This window comes from Leuciscus leuciscus (assembly GCF_965113295.1).
Source record: "Leuciscus leuciscus genome assembly, chromosome: 3".
Lineage (NCBI taxonomy): Eukaryota > Metazoa > Chordata > Actinopteri > Cypriniformes > Leuciscidae > Leuciscus > Leuciscus leuciscus.
In genome coordinates this window covers 51,230,456-51,253,553 of record NC_138727.1, presented here as the reverse complement: position 1 = coordinate 51,253,553, position 23,098 = coordinate 51,230,456, and the positions used below count along the sequence as shown (strand labels likewise).

Genomic DNA, 23,098 nt, shown 5'->3' with positions numbered 1-23,098 from the left:
TTCTGTTCTCTTCTTTCCTTCAGTGATTCTGCTTGTTAACAGGCTTATTAAGGCTGAGATGACTCCATATTTAATATACACAGATTTTGTGGCTCAGATAAGGTCCAGTTGTGGTTTATTTCTTTGCTCTTGGCTGACATGTGGCATTGCTATGGCCTGCTTGTGGCCCAGATCTGGCAAACAGGAGCGGCCCACCCAAGTGCCGTAATTCCACACTGCATGTGGGCCAGATCATCTTTCCACGTGTGCCAGATGTGGGCCGGATCTGGGCCGACACAATGTTGCTATGTGGGAATTTCCTCTCTGGAGAAGTTTTCAGTCTTTCCGCTTGCAAATTGCGTCATGTAAATAGCAATCCGTCATGGCACGAGTGCAACTGGCATTTAACCTGTTAAGCTTCACCAGTGCGTCGGCGCACTGAAGCGTTTTTTGTTTTGTTTTGTTTTTTGTTCAAAGTTACTATCAGATTAAATGTTATACCTTGACAAACTATACATCATTAAAAAGATATAAGACTCAAGTTTCAGTATTTGACCACTATTGTATTCTGAGAAACTTATAGTGACAGTTATGTCTTCATTTGTGTCAGGAGTTATGAAATGAAAAAAATGCGTCGATACCCAGCGGGCACCTTGACGTCAATTTAACATCAATATGACATCAACATTGATGTCAAAATGACGTCACGAAATAGGTAAAAAATGAAAGTCATATTGACGTCAAAGTGTCGATGTCAATATGATGTCAAGATTTTGACCTCTGCTGATGTAATTTTGCCAAACAAAAAGGTGAAATGCATGGCCGTACACTTATTACCAGCTTACTTAAAACTAACCAGATTTACTTTATTTAATTTCCGGTTTAAAGAAATCATATTTTGAATTTTAAAGACACCATGATGGTGGTTAGCGTTTGCTTTAGTTGTGCTCTTGACCCTTGACTCTTTAATATAAGATTTTCTCCAGCTGCTATAAATGAGTGTTTATAAAGCACAATTGTTGTAGCAAAAAAAGCCATGAGGAAATGAGATCAGGTGATGTTGGCTGTTTATTGATGATGACGATATCATCATGTAATTGCCTGAATCCCTGATCCTATTCAGTGTCTATGCTTTGATTATATAGGAGTTGTGGTTATTAAACTGTTATATTCAGAATCATTAATGGCAAAATAAGTCATTTGATTCTATTAGTACTATTTAGTGCACAAAAACATTTCAGCTATAGCATTACTTAGACACACACAGACATCAAGAAACAGCATATGAATCTCAACAATGGTGACATTCAAACAAAATATCCAGATAATCAGATCAACTCCAGCTGCATAATTTATTAAAGCCGCAAAGCATGCTGGGAGATATGGGTGAGTTTTGATTGGTGGTACCCAGCATGCACTGCAGCATGAAGCATTTCATTGAGTGTCACCATTGTTGAGAATCATAAACTGATGGCTAAGTAATAATGTAGAGGAAAAAGTTCAATGCTTGAAATGCTTTTATAATCCTTTACATTATTAGACCCAGAATAAGATTAGGGATTCAGGCAATTACATGATGATGATCATCAGTAAACAACCAACATCACCTGATCTCATTTTCTCATGGCTTTTTTAGCTACAACAATACTGCTTTATAAACACTCAATTATAGCAGCCGGAGAAAATTTTGTATTATAAAGTCAAGGGTCAATAGCCCAACTAAAGCAAACGCTAACCACCATCATGGTGTCTTTAAAATACAAAATATGATCTCTTTAAACCGGACATTAAATAAAGTAAATCTGGTTAGTTTTTAGGTGAAGCTGGTAATAAGTGTACGGCCATGCATTTCACCTTTTTGTTTGGCAAAATTACATCAGCAGAGGTCAAAATCTTGACATCAAATTGACATTGACACTTTGACGTCAATATGACTTTCATTTTTGACCTATTTCGTGACGTCATTTTGACATCAAGGTGCCCGCTGGGTACCTTTAAAGGAGAACTCCGGTCAATTTTAACATTGAGCTCATTTTTTTGTAAATTTGGAGTGCTGTCAGTACAGAGAACAACGACAAAAATCGGTGTTGCCTACACCGTGTTATCCTCTTTTTAAAATTTGCACCCTATTGACTTCAATGGGGCCAGTTTTAAACCTGCTTTTAGCCTCTTAACATCCTTGATATGTCATTACAAGTGCCCAGCCATGTGAGTGATTCCTTCAGGGTGAACGCGGTTAATCTGACTGCAGTAGATGTGAAAGATATGTATAAAAATGAAGTTAATTCAGCCAGCGCACATACCTGTATTTTCTTCCTGTTTTCGGTCGAAGTCCACAGTAGTCGATTGTCGAGTTCACGCGCATAGGTTTAGTATCTATGATCACGCGCGTGAACTCGACAATCGACTACTGTGGACTTCGACCGAAAACAGAAAGTAAATACAGGTATGTGCGCTAAGGAGACGAGTTTTTCCGAAAGCTATGGATGTCGAGGTTGGCGCCGAAGTTGAGCTAGTCTCTGACGCTTGTCTGAGCAACAGGTTCCCTGTGCTTTCTGACCCTTCAGTGTCGAGTGATACGAAACAGGATTTTAATCTATGTTTAGCTACACCCTTTCCAGCGTCTCCTGCAAAAAGTCCTCCTTCTAAAAAATCGAAAAAGAAGTCTGAAACAAGCGGAGATATCGTCGAAATTTTGAATGCTATTCAAGCTCTGTCTGCAAAACAAGACGTTACCATTCAAGCACTGTCTGCGAAACAAGATGCTACTTTCCAAAAGCTAATCTCCATTGAGAAATCGACCGATGCTACGACGAAAGCCGTTGACAACCTGTCTGTGGTAGTGCAGAAGCTTGCTTCTGAAGTTAATGAGCACTCTGAGAAAACTTCATACTGAGTACTTCATACTGAATGTTTTTTCGTGTAAGCAGATCTTCTGAGTCGCCCATTTAAGGAAATTGAACTATTTTTTTTCTTATAACATTTTTCATTTATTGAATGTCTCTATCTCAATAATGCACCTTAAATGTTCTTTTGGTGCCATGTAGAAGACATTACCGATCGATCACCACCTACCCTGTTTAAGGAAAAGAAGTCAACTTCTTTAGCCAAAAGTAGGATCTTGTTGTGTTTACCAGCTGTTTAGCTTTTGTTGCACTGCATTTGTTGTAATCTGTGTTCATGCATTCATTTGAGTTTTCTCAGAGGTGGACGAAGTACACAACTTCCTTACTTGAGTGAAAGTACAGATACTACTGGTCAGATATTACTCCGTTACAAGTAAAAGTTGTAAAGACCTATTTTTACTTAAGTAAAAGTACGGAAGTACTCGTTTTTAAAAATACTTAAGTATCAAAAGTAAAAAGTAAATGTCAGTGCATTGTTTTATTATTGTTGCATTGTTGTATGTAATACTTACAGTACCTTATGCCTCTGAATCTATGCCTGCATACCTACCCTCATATCAATATCACATGTATTTCTAGAACACAGTTCCAGTAGTGGGATTGAATGCGAGATTGAATAAGTCACTAAATAACGTCCACAATGGTTTCAGACACCCAAATGGCTGTTCCCTCAAATACTGCCCTATTTAAAGTTTTTTTTCGCTTTTAGTAATAATATGTAAGCCTTACTGTTATCTATAAGCTAGTGTGCAAAAAAGTGACAAAATTCGCATTTAGAAAACCAAACCCAACGTTGAAAATGAAAATCAGGTTTATGTCAGAATCCAATGTCAGATTGACGTTGATCTCCAACGTTGGACAGATGTTGTATTGTGGTTGAAAATGAAAATCGGGTTGACGTCAGAAACCAACATCAGTCGGGTTCTGACGTCAACCCTACTTTTATTTTCAATCAATATCCAACGTCAATCTGACGTCGGGTTCTGATGTCAATCAGATGCAGGGTTCTGACGTAAACCCGACTTTCATTTCCAACCAAAATGCAACCCCTGCAACCAAAATCATCCACTGACTGATGTTACTTTCTACTCAAGGACCTTGACAGAATTGTAGTGGAGTAAAAAGTACGATATTTGTCTTTCAAATGTAGTGAAGTTAAAGTAAAAAGTTTCCAGAAAAAATAATACTCAAGTAAAGTACAGATACTCAAAAAGTGTACTTAAGTACAGTACTCAAGTAAATGTACTTTGTTACACAGTAAATTCCACAGTGTTAAATCAACACTGCTCAGAGCAAATATGGTCCCACTCTACAGAGTGTTAAAGTAACACTAAAGCGGTGTTAAAGTTAATGAGATAATTAAGTGATTAATTTAGTGATGATTGAGCATTATTGAAGACACCTGATGTTAACAAGCAGAATCACTGAAGGAGAAAATCATAAATTGTAAGTTACCATTATGGTGATGGGTGTTTGCTTTAGTTGGGCTCTTGACCCTTATATGTTTACTTTAAATTTTACTGTTGTTTGTCTGCTGTTATTGATGTATAACAGTCAAATGAACAAAGTAAAAGTGTGATCTGATAGTGTTGGTTATGTTTTGACATAATCATGCTGTGATCTGAAAAATGAAACTTATTGAGATAGTTTGGTTTATCTTGTTACCAGCAGTTTTGTGAGTTTAACAGCATATGATTATCAATACTTTACTTATAATCCAAAATATTTCATAAACATTGTTCTGATCAAAACACTTTCAAATTAATTTATTTAGAAACACAGACATCAATAATCAGCCTGTGAATCTCAACAACAATAATAAAGCATGTTGCAGTGGCTGCCACCAATCACAACTCATTAATGGCTCCCATCATGCATTGCGGTATGAATAAATTATGATCTGAATTGTCTATTTAATTTACTTTCCCTAATTGAATATTCTGCTCGTCACCATTGCTGAGATGCATAGACTGAATCTTGACGTCTGTGTGTGCCTAAAGGAAAGATTTTTTTGTTTTAAACAACTTTTAAGAAATCCTTTATATTATATAAAAAATTCTGGATATTTATGCAGATTCACAGTTATTTTGTAACCAACAACATAAATCGAAGTCAGAAATAAGGATCATAATGAGTTCAGTGATCAAGTTCAAATGATGAATTTCATAATATAACCAACACCATCAGATCACTTTTTTTTTTCTTTGTTCATCTGGCAGTTATAACTCAGATACAACAGCCAAACTAACTCTAAAGTAAGCATATAAGGGTCAAGAGCCCAACTAAAGCAAACACCCATCACCATAACGGTGGCTTACAATTTGTGCTTTTCTCCTTCAGTGATTCTGCTTGTTAACTGCAGGTGTCTTCAATAATGTTCAATCATCACTAAATTAATCACTTAATTATCTCATTAACTTTAACACCGCTTTAGTGTTACTTTAACACTCTGTAGAGTGGGACCATATTTGCTCTGAGCAGTGTTGATTTAACACTGTGGAATTTACTGTGTACTGTCCACCTCTGAGTTTTCTTCTTTAAATTTAGCCTCTCTTAATGCTAGAGGTTTAAGAGATCATTCGAAAAGGAAAGCTTTATTTTTGTATTGTAAACGTACACTCAAAAAAAAAAATTGTGTCTAAACATAAGTTCTCTTACGAGAGGTCTCTCGTACTGCGTAAGATATCTTACGCTAGGGGAAAATCCTTTTTCCGCGAGATATTGAAGCCAAAAATTATCCTTAATTTTGTAATAATGCAAAACGCGTTGCGGCAGCATGCAGACATAGGCGAGGCAGCCCGCGCGCCTATTGGCTGCTCTGCGGCAACTGCAGCAGCCTATCGAGCGAGGCCTGGCGTGACGCCAGACCCAATCAGGGCACTTCGCGCCCGCTGTGTCACGTCCCGCCGAAATGGGCGTGGTCTAGGCCTATAAATACCGCTCGCAGGCAGCTATTATCTGATTTTTCATCCTTCAAGCGAAGCACACGCATCGCTGGAGCTGGAGAAGAAGCCGCACCGTCTGAAAGAGAGCACCTTCAGCGGGACGAGTCACTGAAGTCGCTGGCCGCGCCGCCTTCCTTGCCTTCCTGCTGCGCTATCCGGCGTTATATCCTTTCTCTGCTACTGTGTTTATGTATGTGTGTGTGCTCGCCGCCGCGACACACACTCCCATTGCACTAAAAGAGCTGGGCGTCTTTTTCAAGACGCCCCTTTTCCTGATCACGCAGCTCTCGCGCTCGCTGACGGCGACTGCCCTCACTGCGAGCTAGTTACTGCCTATGGTGACTCTGAGGACTCACCTGGCATCCTTCTCCGAGACTGCTCCTCCGCCCCTCCCCCGTTGCAAGCAAACGCCGAAGAAAACATGTGACGCTCTTATATGCTCGTGCATCCGAAAGCCTTTGTGTTCCCCCGTGTGGCTCAGTGGCGGAATCATTGGTTTTCCTCACGAGAGACCGGAGTTCGAATCCCGGTCTAGCGGCAGTTAAAATTATGCCGCCAATGCTTCGCTCTGTCAGTTCCCTGAAAAGCGACTGCAGATGTGCATTTTGCAGCCAACGAGCGCGTTGCACAACCCGCTCGCCTGCACCCAAACACCATTTCTATGGTTTCCGTGCGTCACTGGCGAAAGGAGAAAAGAGCGTTTCTGGTCCCCCCGCGGACGGACCGACCTCCTCTTTCTCGTACATTTCTCATTCCCCTCTGAAAGTTCGGGCGACTGGAAATGTCAGTATTGCAGTGAGCAAGCCGGTTGTAATACACGCATGCCTGCAAACAAACGCCAGCACGTTGACGCTCTCTTATAATACTCGCGCTAACTGAGTTACAATGTGTCTCCCCCTGTGGCCCAGTGGCAGACTCTCAGGTTTTTGCACGCGAGAGACCCGCGTTCGATCCCCGGGTCTACCGGCAGATAAAATTATGCCGTCAATGCTCGCTCTGTCAGTTCCCTGAAAAGGCGACTGCAGATGTGTATTTTGCAGCCAACGAGCGCGTTGTACAACCCGCTCGCCTGCACCCAAACACCGTTTCTATGGTGTTCCGTGCGTCACTGGCGTAAGGAAAAAAAGGGAGTTTTTCTGGTCCCGCTGCGGACGGACCAACCTCCTTTTTCCTATACATTTCCCATTCCCCTCTGGAATTCAGGCGACTGGAAATGTCAATATTGCAGTGAACAAGCCTGTTGTAATGCACGCAGGCCTGCAATAAACGCCAGCATGTTGACGCTCTCTGTTTCTATGGCAACTTCTCGCTCGTTCAGTTCCAGTAAATGTGACTGTTCCAGTGTATTCTGCAGTAAACAAGTCGGCGACGCAGCACGCTTGCCTGCACACAAACGCCGTTTTTACGGCTACCCAGATAAATCCCATAAGTGTGAATTTTTCTGGTGTCCCGGCCACGGCCGATGGTGCTTTATTTGTAGAAAGAATGCCCACTGCCCAGTGCCCATCTCTACACACAAGCACAGCCCGTCACACAGGGCTCACGCACATGAATCGACTCAGATCGATTGCGCTTCAAACATGGTGAATGTGCCCACTAACACCACGTTATGCATGTCTCACGGTTTCTGTAAAAACGAAACCAACGTGCATTCGCTTCACTCAAGCGAACGATGCTTTCAGTGTGATAAATGTGCCCGCTGTCCCGCGCCCACATCCATACATAGACATGACAGTTCCTACGGGAACCGCCCAGCCCTCCCCCTCGCGGTTGACCACCGCAGAGGAGTCGAGCGCGGGCAATCTGCCCGCTGTTATCAGCGCGCCCAATGCCTCAAATGTCACAAGCGCGACGCTTGTGTTACAGCACGCCGAAGCCTCTCCATCGCTGAGCGAGCGGAGCGCGCTTCATATTCAACCCCTAGCTATTCATGCGGACGCATGGGCAAAGCTGCCCGGGGTTTCGAAGTGGGTGCTGAACATTATAAAAAGAGGCTATTCGCTACAGTTTCGCCGACGCCCTCGCCGCTATGTGGCGCGCGTCGAGACCACGGTAAAAACAGAAGTAGCACATTTACTTCGAGCCGAAGTGGCGAAACTATTGAGCAAAGGGGCCATAGAGCCTCTCTCTCAAGTTCAGAGCGAAGGAGGGCTATACAGCAGATACTTCCTGGTACCGAAAAAAGACGGGGGTCTCAGACCCATACTAGATCTAAGGCAACTGAACAAAGTGCTTGTGAAGCGACAGTTCAGGATGCTCACGACCAGACAAATCCTTGTGCAGATTCGCCAAGGAGATTGGTTTGTGTCAATAGATCTGAAAGACGCGTATTTTCAAATACAGATAGCGTCACGTCACAGGCGATATTTGAGATTCGCCTTCGAGGGCCAGGCATATCAGTACACAGTCCTGCCGTTCGGTTTGTCCCTGGCACCCCGTACATTTACGAAGTGCATGGATGCGGCGCTCGCACCCCTCAGAATGAGAGGCATGCGAGTACTGAACTATTTGGACGATTGGCTGATTCTAGCGCAATCTCGCGCAGTGCTCATAGAACACACGACCATTTTACTCGATCACCTCGAGGATTTGGGTCTCAGTGTCAATTGGGCGAAGAGCTCTCTGTCACCCAGTCAGAAGATATCTTTCCTGGGCACAGAATTGGACTCACTGTCCATGATAGCGGGACTATCACCACAGCGCGCGGTAGACATTCAACGCACAGCGAACTCGTTTCGCTGCGGCGCGTCTGTCCCGCTCAAGAAATTTCAGAAGATGCTAGGTCTCATGGCCTCAGCATCATCAGTGCTCCAGCTGGGCCTGCTCCGCATGCGCCCGCTGCAGTTTTGGCTGAAAGCGCGAGTCCCACGCAGAGCGTGGGCATCCGGTTCCCTTCGCCTCAGGGTCAATCAGAAGTGCGTCACAGCTCTGAAACCTTGGAGAGCGAACGACTGGTACCAATCAGGTGTAAGCCTGGGGACTTCCTCGAGGGTGAAAGTGGTGTCCACGGACGCGTCCACCTCGGGATGGGGAGCGCTGCTCGAGGGCAGACCGTTCTTCGGCCAGTGGTCGGAACGGGAAAAGCTCCTGCACATAAACTGCCTCGAAATGCTGGCAGTAGACAACGCGCTGACGCGTTTTTGTCCCCAAATAAAAGGACGCCACGTCTTGGTCCGTTCGGACAACATGTCTGTGGTGTCCTACATAAATCGCCAGGGCGGCCTCAGGTCCAAGAACCTGTACAGGCTGGCAGAACGCCTCCTGGTATGGGCTCAGTGCAACCTGCGCTCGCTCAGAGCAGCGCACGTGCCAGGGCTCCTGAATATAGGACCGGACAGACTGTCCAGGAACAATGTTCCGGCAGGCGAGTGGTCTCTACACCCACAGACAGTCCAACTGCTGTGGAAGAAATTCGGCAGAGCGGAAGTAGACCTGTTTGCGTCTCAAGAAAACGCTCACTGTCCGGAATTTTTCTCCAAGAGCAGGAACGCGCTGGCCCATGTGTGGCCCCGCCGCCCGCTCTATGCTTTTCCCCCCGTCTCTCTCCTGCCTCAGGTGATAGAACGGATCAGGGAAGAAGGATGCTCAGTATTGCTGGTGGCACCGTTCTGGAAAAACCAACCTTGGGTCCCAGTCGTGATGCAGTTAGCAAGTACTGCCCCGTGGCCAGTACCAGTGAGGAGAGACCTCCTCTCACAGGCCCACGGCTCGATCTGGCATCCTCACCCGGAACTATGGTCCCTTCATGTCTGGGCCATCAACGGGTACATGTTGGACTCCCTAAAGGAGTATTAAAAACGATCACTCCGTCTACGAGACGGCTCTACTCCTCGAAATGGTCAGTGTTTTCGGGCTGGTGCACAGCCCGTGGTGTGTCACCCACAGACTGTGGTGTGACGGAGGTGTTTTCCTTCCTACAAGAGCTGTTGGATGAGGGCAGGGCCCCCTCCACGCTCAAAGTTTATGTGGCGGCTATAGCAGCGTTCTCAGGAACAACGCTTGGTCAGTCAATAGGAAGGAACGATTTAGTCATCCGCTTCCTTAGAGGGGCTAAGAGACTGAATCCTCCCAGACCTCCCTCAGTCCCCGTATGGAACCTTTCTACGGTTCTGGAAGCCATGAAAGGTGCGCCATTTGAGCCTTTACAGTCAATTGATTTGAAACACCTGTCTTTCAAGACGGTGTTTTTGCTGGCTCTCGCTTCAGTGAAGCGCATAGGGGATCTACACGCGCTCTCTGTGAGCGCGGCGTGCATGGAGTTTGGGCCTAATGACTCAAAAGTTATACTCAAACCTAAGCACGGTTATGTTCCAAAATCCCTCAACACACCGTTTAGGGCGCAAGTTATCTCCCTGTCAGCCCTACCGGTCCCTGATGAGGAAAGAGACGCGAGCCTCCTTTGCCCAGTCAGGGCATTACGAGCTTATGTGTCTCGCTCGTCTGTTTTCAGACAGACGGAGCAGCTCTTTGTTTCATTTAGCGGACGTTCTAAGGGACTAGCCGCGTCGAAACAGAGCCTATCCAGATGGATAGTTGATGCTATAGTGCTGGCATACGCCTCCAAGGGCATGCAGTGCCCGTGGGGTGTCAGAGCGCACTCCACGAGAGGCATGGCCTCTTCGTGGGCCTGGTCAAGTGGGATTGCCTTGCAAGATATTTGTATGGCGGCAGGCTGGGCCTCCCCGTCTACATTTATAAGGTTCTATAACCTATAGGTTCCCGCCCTGCAGGCCAGGCTGCTGTCGGTCTAAGTTTACCAGTATTATCTGACCTGATGCTATCAGCTCAGAATGCTGCGTCTACTGAGCACAGCTCAATGTTCGACAGTAAAAAGTAGCAGCACGAGATGTGCCTGGGCAGACTGTGTAAGACCCACATTCCCCCATCAGTTCAGGCCGTACCCCGCCCTGTCTGTATGAAATTCGCGTCTCAGCGACGCTGCCATATGTGGAAGAGTGCGGCTTCGCCCCTCCCTCTTCCCGGACTCCCTGTGAGTTCCCTGAGTGATTGTGCACTATATGTACACCGGGCTTTCGCCCTTGGGTCTTTGGTGTCAGATCTCAGCATGCACGGCGTTTTGCATTGGGTCCCCTAGCGTAAGATATCTTACGCAGTACGAGAGACCTCTCGTAAGAGAACGTACTCGGTTACTAACATAACCTCGGTTCTCTCTAGAAGATCTTGCCGTGCATGCACACGCTCTGGTTGCTTCGATGATGAAAAACCAGATAATAGCTGCCTGCGAGCGGTATTTATAGGCCTAGACCACGCCCATTTCGGCGGGACGTGACGCAGCGGGCGCGAAGTGCCCTGATTGGGTCTGGCGTCACGCCAGGCCTCGCTCGATAGGCTGCTGCAGTTGCCGCAGAGCAGCCAATAGGCGCGCGGGCTGCCTCGCCTATGTCTGCATGCTGCCGCAACGCGTTTTGCATTATTACAAAATTAAGGATAATTTTTGGCTTCAATATCTCGCGGAAAAAGGATTTTCCCCTAGCGTAAGATATCTTACGCAGTACTCGTTCCCTTTTCTAGAGAGAACCGAGGTTACGTTAGTAACCGAGTACGATTTATGTATTTGAATTGCATGTAAAATTCCCATGCATTTGGATTACATAGTTGTAACATAAACCAATCAATACTCTGAATGTGATTCATATTTTTAAGTCATATATAAATGAAACAGATAATATTTATGTAATTGTATTAATAAACTGAATGTGATTTATATTTGTCAGTCATATGTAAATGAAACAGGTAAGATTTATGTAATAGTACACAGAAAAACGCCCATGTTAAATTAACACTGCTCAGTGTTCATATGTGTGCACACTACAGAGTTAAAGCGGTGTTGAAGTTAATGAGATCATTAAGTGATGATTGAGCATTAATTATGAACACCTGCTGTTAATAAGCAGAATCACTGAAGGAAAGAGAAACACAAGAACTACAACTGACTTCAGACACAGCCTTAGATGAAATCAACTGAAGAGAAAAGAAGACATTAAATCTGTGAAGATCTCAGCAGAGGAGGATTAAACAACTCCACAAACAGCATTACCAGCTTCACTTATTACTAACCAGACTGACTTTATTTCATTTCCGTTTGAATGAAAACAATAGTTGTATTTTAAAGTCACCATGATGGTGGTTAGCGTTTTCTTTAGTTGGGCTCTTGACCATTGACTCTTTAATATAAAACTTTCTCTGGCTGCTATAATTATGTGTTTATAAAACACATTTGTTGCAGCGAAAAAGCCAAGAGAAAATGAGATCAAGTGATATTGGTCATGATTATGTCAAAACATAACGTACTCGGTTATTAACGTAACCTCGGTTCTCTCTAGAAGAGGGAACGAGTTCTCGCGTAAGATATCTTACGCTAGGGGGAAACTTCTTTTCCTCGAGATATTGGAGGGCAAAATTATCCTTAATTTTGCAATAATGTGAAACGCATTGCGGCAGCATGCAGACATGGGCGAGACAGCTCGCGCGCCCATAGGCTGCTCTGCGGCAACTGCATCAGCCTATCGATAGAGGCCCCTCATGACGTCAGAACCAATGAGGGCGCTTCGCGCCCATTACTGCATGTCCCGCCGAAAGCGGGTGGGGCTAGAGCTATAAATACGGCCCCGAGAGGCTGGTTTGGTCAGTTTTTTCATCGCTGAAGCGAATCAGAACGTGACGCATGCACGGCAAGATACGCAAGTACTCCTTCCCTCTTCTAGAGAGAACCAAGGTTACGTTAGTAACCGAGTACGTTCTCTTACGAGAGGTTCTCTCGTACTTGCGTAAGATATCTTACGCTAGGGGAACACAGTGTAAAACGCCGTGCGTGCTTGAGACATAACACTAAAGTCCCAAGGGCAGGTGCCCGGGGCTCATATAGTGCCTAATCACAAGGGACTCACAGAGAATCCGGGAAGAGGGGCTAGAATAGCATCATGCCTGTAATATAGAGCTCTGATAAGAGCGTATTATATCAAGTGTTCCACACAGCCAGGGCGAACACGGCCTGGACTGATAGATATATGGGGGACTTACGCACTGCCCACAGAAGTGTATATACGATCAGTGATCGACGCTCTGGCGGTTTCAGCATCCTGAGCCGATAGGATTCGGGCGGGCCATACTGAAAATTTAGACCGAGAGCAATCTAGCTTGTAAAGCGGGGACCTCGAGGTTATAAAACCTTATAAATGTAGACGGGGAGGCCCAGCCTGCCGCCATACAGATATCTTGCAAGGCAATCCCACTGGACCAAGCCCACGACGAGGCCATGCCTCTTGTGGAGTGCGCTTTGACACCTATCGGGCATTGCAGGCCCTTGGATGTGTAAGCTAGCGCTATAGCATCAACTATCCATCTGGATAGACTCTGTTTTGACGCAGCTAGTCCCTTAGAACGTCCGCTGAACAAAACAAAGAGCTGCTCCGTCTGTCTGAAAACAGATGAGCGAGACACATATGCTCTTAATGCCCTAACCGGGCAAAGGAAGCCTGCGTCCCCTTCCTCCTCAGATACCGGCAGGGCCGACAGGGAGATAACCTGTGCCCTAAACGGTGTGTTGAGGGATTTAGGAACATATCCGTGCTTTGGTTTGAGTATGACTCTCGAGTCATTAGGTCCAAACTCCATACACGTCACGCTCACTGAGAGCGCTTGCAAATCCCCTATGCGCTTCACTGAAGCTAGAGCCAGAAGAAACACTGTTTTGAAAGACAAGAGTTTCAGGTCTATTGACTGTATTGGCTCGAATGGGGCACCCTTCATGGCTTCCAGAACCGTGGAAAGGTCCCAAACGGGAACTGAGGGTGGTCTGGGAGGGTTCAGCCTCTTAGCTCCTCTAAGGAAGCGGATGACCAGATCGTTCCTTCCTAATGACTGGCCAAGCGCTGACCGGTACCAGTCGGTCACTGTCCAAGGTTTCAGAGCTGCGACGCATTTCTGATCGACCTTGAGGCGCGCGAGACCGGAGGTCCACGCTCTGCGCGGCGCGCGCGCTTTCAACCAATACTGCAACGGGCGCATGCGAAGCAGACCCAGCTGAAGCACTGAGGATGCTGAAGCCATGAGACCCAGCATCCTTTGAAACCTTTTGAGCGGGACTAAAGCGCCGTGGCGAAAAAGCTCTGTCATGCGCTGAATACTTTGTCTGCGCTGCGGCGACAGCTGTGCTGTCATAGACAGCGAGTCCAGATCTGTGCCCAGGAAAGATATTTTCTGACTGGGAGACAGCGAACTCTTCGCCCAATTGACTGTGAGACCTAAATTCTCGAGGTGATCGAGTATTATGGCCATGTGTTCTACGAGCTCCGACTGTGATCGAGCTAGAACCAGCCAATCGTCCAAATAATTCAGCACTCGTATGCCTCGGAGCCTGAGGGGTGTGAGCGCTGCGTCCATGCACATCGTGAATACGCGAGGTGCCAGGGATAGGCCAAATGGCAGGACTGTGTACTGATATGCCTGGTCCTCGAAGGCGAATCTCAAAAATCGCCTGTGACGTGACGCTATTTGTATTTGAAAATAGGAGTCTTTCAGATCTATCGACATGAACCAGTCCCCTTGGCAAATTTGCGAGAGGATTTTCTTGGTCGTGAGCATTCTGAACCGTCGTTTCAGAAGTGCTTTGTTTAGTCGTCTTAGATCTAGAATGGGTCTGAGACCCCCGTCTTTTTTGGGTACCAGAAAATATCTGCTGTACATCCCCCCTTCGCTCTGAGCTTGTGATAAAGGTTCTATAGCCCCTTTGCTCAGTAGCTTCGCTATTTCGGCTCGAAGTAGGTGAGCTACTTCCTTCTTTACCGTAGTCTCGATTCGCGCCGCTTTGCGTTGCGGGCGTCGACCGAACTGTAGCGAATAGCTTCTTTTTATAATGTTCAGCACCCATTCTGATACACCTGGGAGCTCTGCCCACGCTTTCGCGTGAGTGGCTAGGGGTAGAATGATATCTGGGCTCTGGTCGCAATGTAGTGGCGAGCGGAGAGCAACGGTGTGCTGTAACATGAGCGCCGCGTTCGCAGCGTGTGAGACTGGGGGCGCGCTGATCACAGCGGGCAGCCTGCCCGCTCTCAGCTCTTCTGCAGCGGTGCGCTGAGAGAGAGCGAGCGTGGTGAGCCCCGTGGGGTGTAATATGTCTGTGAGCGAATGAGGGCGCGGGACAACGGGCCCATCTATAACGCTGAAAACACCGTCTGTTTGTGCAGACTGTATGTGTGTTGGTTTCGTTTTTACAGAAACCGTGAGACATGTAGCATGTAGTGTTTGTGGGCACTGGGACATGGGCACAATCACTACATTTGGTGCACAACCGACATAAGTCGATTTTATTCGTGCGGGCCATGTGTGGCGGGCCGTGTCTGTGTGTAGGAATGGGCACTGGGCAGTGGGCATTTTTACTACACTCATAACACCATCGGCCGTGGCCGGAATACCAGAAAATACACTCTTTTTGGGATTTATCTGGGTCGCCGTAAAAACGGCGTTTGTGTGCAGGCAAGCGGGCTGTGCTGCCGACTTGTTTACTGCCAAATACGCTGGAACAGTCGCAATTACTGGAACTGAGAGAGCGAAAATTTTTGGTGGAAGTCCGGCCGCAGCGGGACTTGAACACCGTCGCTTCCGTAGACTGGCTAGGAAGACTTAGAGGCCTCGGGCTTTACCTCGATCTTTGGCCGTGGCCCACGCGGCGGGGGGCGGCGGCCGGCAGAGCGGGAGCGCGGTCTCTGATCCTTGGGCTGTCGGCGCTGCGGGGCGGCGGCAGCTGAGGGTTGCGGCTGGGAGCTGCGAGCAGACGGCTGTTTTGAGCGACCTGCTGCGGAGCTTGAGCGCTTGGGCAGGAAATGTTTCATGGCCTGCGATGTTTTCTGAACCTCGTCGAATCTGTCTGCGAAGTCCTTGACAGACGATCCGAAGAGGCCAGCGGGGGAGACGGGGGCGTCGAGAAACGTAGAGCGTTCCGAGTCCGACATCTCCGAGAGCGTTAACCACAGGTGTCTCTCAGCAACGGTGAGAGAAGCCATGTTCCGCCCCATGGCCTGCGCGGCGGATTTAGTGGCGCGAAGGGCGAGATCCGTCGCGCTCCTTAAATCCGGTAGGCTCACAGCTTCCGGTCCTTCCTCGTCCATTTTTCGGAGAAGGTTGGCCTGGAAGACCTGGAGTATGGCCATTGAGTGAAGCGCCGAAACAGCCTGCCCGGCGGCGGTGTAAGCGTGACCGTGCAAAGCTGAGGTAGTGCGGCAGGATTTAGATGGCAGCGCCGTCTTAGCACGCCGTCCAGCAGAGGGCGGGCAAAGATGGGCGGCTACCGCTTCCTCGACGGGAGGAAGAGAGTGGTACCCTTTTTCCTTAGCACCGTCAACTACGGAGAATGCTTAGGAAGCGGGGGTACGCACTCTAGCTGAAAAGGGAGCGCTCCAAGACTTAGCGACCTCTTCATGAAGCTCAGGAAGGAAGGGGGCTGGTCTTGAAGGCTGTGAAGTACGGTCCCTTTGCAGAAAACAGCCGTCCAGGCGGTTGAGTGCAGGCGGCTGGGGCGTCGACCACTCAAGGCCGAGGCTCTCGACGGCCTGCTCGAGGAGACGCATAAGCTCCGCCTCAATGCTGGCTCTCTTCCCAGAGGGCGGGTGAGAAGATGGTGCAAGGTCCGCGGAGCTCGACCAGTCCTCACTGCCCGACGCTAGGATAGAGCAACTGTCGTCCTCCACCTGTACGGCTTCCCCGTAATCCTCAATGGCGGCAGCGGCGGCAGACGGCGACCGCTGACCGGCGGTGAGAGACTCGGGTGAAGCAGGCGGCAAAGCTAGCGGGCGCACCGGCGAGCTTTCGCGGGATGGAGGAGGTTCAGGGACCCGCTGAGCGCGGCGCTTTTTACGGCGCGGCAGCCCGGCGGGCGAAGACGCAGCTTGGAGAAAGAATGCCCGGCGAGTCCGCAGAGTCACCATAGACATTAACTCGCAGTGAGGGCAGCCGCCCTCGGCGAGCGCGATAGCTGCGTGATCCTCACCCAGGCAGGAAACACAGATGACATGGTGGTCCCCGTCGCTGAGTGGAGCTCGGCATGAGCCGCAGGAAGAACGAGGCATCTTGAAAAAGACGCTTCGTGCTCTTTTAGGAAATAAGTGGGCGTGTCGCAGCGGCGAACACACACACAGCAATGAAAGGATATAGGTACGCCGGAAAGCGTCAGCAGGAAGGCGACTGAAGGCGGCGAGTTGTCGACCGGCAGCTTCAGATGCAGATAAATCCCGCTGGGTGCTTGAGTCAGACGGCGCGGCTTCCTCTCAGGATCTAGCGATGCGTAGTCCGCTGAAGAGATAAAAAACTGACCAAACCAGCCTCTCGGGGCCGTATTTATAGCCCTAGCCCCACCCGCTTTCGGCGGGACATGACGTATTGGGCGCGAAGCGCCCTCATTGGTTCTGACGTCATGAGGGGCCTCTATCGATAGGCTAATGCAGTTGCCGCAGAGCAGCCTATGGGCGCGCGAGCTGTCTCGCCCATGTCTGCATGCTGCCGCAATGCGTTTTACATTATTGCAAAATTAAGGATAATTTTTGGCTTCAATATCTCGAGGAAAAGAGGTTTTCCCCTAGCGTAAGATATCTTACGCAAGTACGAGAGAATCTCTCATAAGAGAACCAACACCATCAGATCACATTTTTTCTTTGTTCATCTGACTGTTATAAATCAATAACAGCAGACAAGCAAAATTTTAAGTAAACATGTAAGGGTCAAGAACCCAACTAAAGCAAACACCCATCACCATAACTGTGGCTTACAATTTGTGATTTTCTCCATCAGTGATTCTGCTTGTTAACATCAGGTGTCTTCAGTAATGATCAATCATCACTCAATTAATCACTTAATTATCTCATTAACTTTAACACTCTTGAGTGTTAATTTAACACTCATATTTTAACACTTTACACTCTACAAGTGTGGTCTCATATATACTCCCAGGAGTGTTAATTTAACACTGGAGTTTTTGCTGTGTGTGATATTCATCTTGTGTAATGTTTATGGGCACAACTCTAGAAATGCTAATGCATCTATGCTTAAAGAATTGGGAGCTAAGCTTATAAATATACAAAGTTGTTTTCTAAAGGCTTATTTGATTATAGCTGGAGATTTTAATGAAACCCCTGACAATGCACAAGATACACAGCAAAAACTCCAGTGTTAAATGAACTCTCCTGGGAGTTTATATGGCTCCAGACTCAAGAGTAGGGCTGGGCGATTTAAATCGCGATATTGTTATGCGCATCTCGTCAGTAAAGCCGGTTCCTTGATTTAGTAGTAAATCACCATCACCTGCTTTCAGATGGAGCGGCATTTAGGGCTGAGAAGATAATTAAGTGATTCATTTAGTGATGATTGAGCATTATTGAAGATACCTGATGTTAACAAGCAGAATCACTGAAGAAGAAAAGCACAAATTGTAAGTTACCATTAAGGTGATGGGTGTTTGCTTTAGTTGGGCTCTAGACCATTATATGTTTACTTTAATATTTACTGTTGTTTGTCTGCTGTTATTGATTTATAACAGTTAAATGAACAAAGTAAAATGTTATCTTATAGTGTTGGTTATGTTTTGACATAATCATACTGTGATCTGAAAAGTGAAACATATTAAGATAGTTTGATTTAACTTGTTAGCAGCAGTTTTGTGATTCTTCAGCCTATGATTATCAGGACTTTACTTATATAAAATCCCCAGTGTTAAATTAACACTGCTCAGAGCACATATGGTCCCACTCTACATGGTGTTAAAGTAACACTGAAGCAGTGTTAAAGTTAATGAGACAATTAAGTGATTAATTGAGTGATGATTGAACATTATTGAAGACATGGGTGTTTGCTTTAGTTGGGCTCTTGACCCTTAAATTATTAACTTTAATGTTTGTTTGATTGCTGTATCTGACTTACAACTGCCATATGAAGAAAAAAAGAAAAAAAGTGATCTGATGGTGTTGGTTATGTTATGACAATCATCATTTTAACTTTATGTTTTTGATTTATGTTGTTGATTACAGCACAACTGTGATTCTGCATAAATATCCAGAATTTTAGATAGAATATAAAGGATTTCTTAAAAGTAAAAAAAAAAAACTTTTCTTATAGGCACACACAGACATAAAGATTCAGTCTATGCATCTCAACAATGGTGACAATTGGGAAAAGTAAATTACATAGACAATTCAGATCATAATTTGTTCATACCGCAATGCATGATGGGAGCCATTAATGAGTTGTGATTGGTGGCAGCCACTGCAACATTTTTTATTATTGTCACCATTGTTGGGATTCACAGGCTGATTATTGATGTCTGTGTTTCTAAATTAATACATTTGAAAGTTTTTTGATCAGAACAATGTTTATTAAATATATTGGATTATAAGAAAAATGCTGATAATCATATACTGTAGAATCAAAAAGCTGCTGCTAACAAGTTTCATTTTCGGATCACAGCATGATTATGTCAAAACATAACCAACACTATCAGATCACACTTTTTCTTTGTACATTTGACTGTTATAAATCAATAACAGCAGCCAAACAAAGTCTAAAATTAATAATATACAGTATGGGTCAAGAGCCCAACTAAAGCAAACACCCATCACCATAACGGTGGCTTACAATTTGAGATTTTCTCCTTCAGTGATTCTGCTTGTTAACATCAGGTGTCTTCAATAATGCTCAATCATCACTCAATTAATCACTTAATTGTCTCATTAACTTTAACACTGCTTCAGTGTTACTTTAACACCATGTAGAGTGGGACCATATGTGCTCTGAGCAGTGTTAATTTAACACTGGGGAATTTACTGTGTAGTGTAATTCAGCTGGCTAATTCTATGTTTAGTAGTACTGAAAGCAACCCTGGCTCTAGCTGGGAGTTTTTAAATATAGAGTTAGAGTCCTTGCTGTTAATAGAAGTAAGCAAATTAAAAGAGAAAAGAACATTAAAGAATTAGAACTCATTCATAGATTAAGTGTGTTAATGCAGAAGGAAAATCCCAGTAAAGAGGATGAGGTAGAATTGATCACAGGTCATTTGCAAATCGAAAATATGTACACAGAGATTGTTAAAGGTGCTTGTATACGCTCTAGAGCAAAATGGATCGAGAAGGGCGAAAGAAACACTAATTAATTTTTTGCTCTTGAAAAAAGAAATCGTAAAAAGACATCTCTCTCTGCCTTAAATATTAATAGTGCTTTATGTACAGATCCAGGAATGATTTCAACCTTTGTATATTCCTTTTACAAACAATTGTATACTTCTCAGTTTTCTCAAGAAAAATCGGACGATTTTCTTTGAAGTATTCATGATAAGATTGCAGGTATTAATGATGACTTTAAGCAACTTTGTGATTTTGATATCTCTATAGTTGAAAAGGTGGATGCACTGAAATCTATGAAGAGGGGGAAGTCTCCAGGTACTGATGGCTTATCTGTTGAATTTTATTTAAATTTTTGGGACATCTTAAAGCAACCTTTACATAATTTGTTTAAAGACTGTATTAAAAAAGGAGAGATGACCTCCTCAATGAAGCAGGGTCTTATTTCTTTGATCCCCAAAACTGACAAAGACCCACTTTTAATTGAAAACTGGAGACCTATTAAATGTTGATTATAAATTACTTGCTTTAATTTTGGCGGTTCGTTTAAAATCTGGCCTTAATAGTATAATTGGCGAAACGCAAAATGGATTTATGAAAAATAGGCATATTAGCTCCAACATTAGATTAGTTCTTGATCTTATTGATTATTCAGAGAACATTGATTCAGAAGCTATTATAATGTTTTTAGATTTTTATAAAGCATTTGACTCTTTAGAACACCAATTTTTGCTTAAATCTTAGCCTTTTTGGTTTTGGTTCTACTTTTATCAACATGGTGAGCATGCTTTATAATGACATTAACTCTTCAGTTTTGGTTGGCCTTCAAACCACTAAACGCTTTAATTGTGATAGAGGAGTGCACCAAGGTTGCCCCATTTCCCCATTTCTTTTTCTGCTAGTTGTTGAATTGTTATCAATCGTTATTTTACAAAATCCCCGTTTAGAAGGTATCTTTATATTTGGTAAAGAATTTAAAATATCTCAACTATGATACAACCATATTTCTTAAAGACCAAAGTCAAATTCCCTTGTGTATCAATATTATTAATTATTTCTCTGAAGCTTCAGGCTTATATTTAAACGTATCAAAATGTGAATTATTCTGTCTTTATGACACTCAACAATCAATGTTGCACAATATACCTGTTAAAGATTGTATCAAGTACACAGTAAATTCCACAGTGTTAAATCAACACTGCTCAGAGCAAATATGGTCCCACTCTACAGAGTGTTAAAGTAACACTAAAGCGGTGTTAAAGTTAATGAGATAATTAAGTGATTAATTTAGTGATGATTGAACATTATTGAAGACACCTGCAGTTAACAAGCAGAATCACTGAAGGAGAAAAGCACAAATTGTAAGCCACCGTTATGGTGATGGGTGTTTGCTTTAGTTGGGCTCTTGACCCTTATATGCTTACTTTAGAGTTAATTTGGCTGTTGTATCTGAGTTATAACTGCCAAATGAACAAAGAAAAAAAAAAGTGATCTGATGGTGTTGGTTATATTATGAAATTCATCATTTGAACTTGATCACTGAACTCATTATGATCCTTATTTCTGACTTAGATTTATGTTGTTGGTTACAAAATAACTGTGAATCTGCATAAATATCCAGAATTTTTTATATAATATAAAGGATTTCTTAAAAGTTGTTTAAAACAAAAAAAATCTTTCCTTTAGGCACACACAGACGTCAAGATTCAGTCTATGCATCTCAACAATGGTGACGAGCAGAATATTCAATTAGGGAAAGTAAATTAAATAGACAATTCAGATCATAATTTATTCATACCGCAATGCATGATGGGAGCCATTAATGAGTTGTGATTGGTGGCAGCCACTGCAACATGCTTTATTATTGTCACCATTGTTGAGATTCACAGGCCGATTATTGATGTCTGTGTTTCTAAATAAATTAATTTGAAAGTGTTTTGATCAGAACAATGTTTATGAAATATTTTGGATTGTAAGTAAAGTATTGATAATCATATGCTGTTAAAATCACAAAGCTGCTGGTAACAAGATAAACCAAACTATCTCAATAAGTTTCATTTTTCAGATCACAGCATGATTATGTCAAAACATAACCAACACTATCAGATCACACTTTTACTTCGTTCATTTGACTGTTATACATCAATAACAGCAGACAAACAACAGTAAAATTTAAAGTAAACATATAAGGGTCAAGAGCCCAACTAAAGCAAACACCCATCACCATAATGGTAACTTACAATTTATGATTTTCTCCTTCAGTGATTCTGCTTGTTAACATCAGGTGTCTTCAATAATGCTCAAACATCACTAAATTAATCACTTAATTATCTCATTAACTTTAACACCGCTTTAGTGTTACTTTAACACTCTGTAGAGTGGGACCATATTTGCTCTGAGCAGTGTTGATTTAACACTGTGGAATTTACTGTGTACCTGGGGATTTTCCTTACTAAGGATAGATTGCTCCGCCAACAACTTAATTTTTCACCTAAAATAAAGAAAACAAGAACCATCTTTAATCTTTGGCTACAACGTGATCTCTCAATCTATGGGAGAGTACTTGGCAGAGGGTTTGTCTCGTTGTGTTTATCCTTCTTTATCTTTATTTGTTAGTGACAAAATCTGTGATGATATTAACAAAATCTTATTGAATTTTATTTGGAAGAACAGATCTCATAAAGTTAGGAAATCTGTTTTGTCTAATAGACGTTCTGAGGGTGGATTGGAAGTTTTAAACTTTAAAGAATTAGTCAGCTCTTTCAGAATTAGTTGGTTAAAAAAATGTCTTTGTAGTATTGGCTCAATTTGGTACTATATCCCCAATGCCATTTTTAGTAGATTAGGCAGTTTAGAGTTTCTTTTAAAATGTAATTTCACTCCTTCTAAATTACCTATTTCTCTCTCCAAATTAAACCAACAAGTTTTACTTGCTTGGAAATTGTGTTATGTGCACAATTTTTCTCCCCATAAAGAAATTCTGTGGAATAATTTGAACATTTTAATCCGAAACAAATCAGTTATGGCTACGTGGTATGATAGAGGTATTGTTTTTGTTTTGGATTTATTTAAAAATGATGGCAGTATATTGGAATATGAAGAATTTATGACTTTGTATAATTTTCCTCTGCCTGCTAGAACTTTCAAT

At 44.1% G+C, this 23,098-nt stretch overlaps 1 long non-coding RNA gene across 1 annotated transcript in view; it reads left to right on the top strand.

Annotated features, from left to right (window-relative positions):
* Nucleotides 1–617: 617 nt before the first annotated feature.
* The window catches only part of LOC309493958, a 179,022-nt gene continuing 156,541 nt past the window's right edge, over nucleotides 618–23,098 (top strand). Inside the window, exon 1 of the long non-coding RNA XR_014204135.1 lies at nucleotides 618–732. This is a non-coding gene — a long non-coding RNA (uncharacterized lncRNA). The remainder of the gene's footprint in view (nucleotides 733–23,098) is intronic.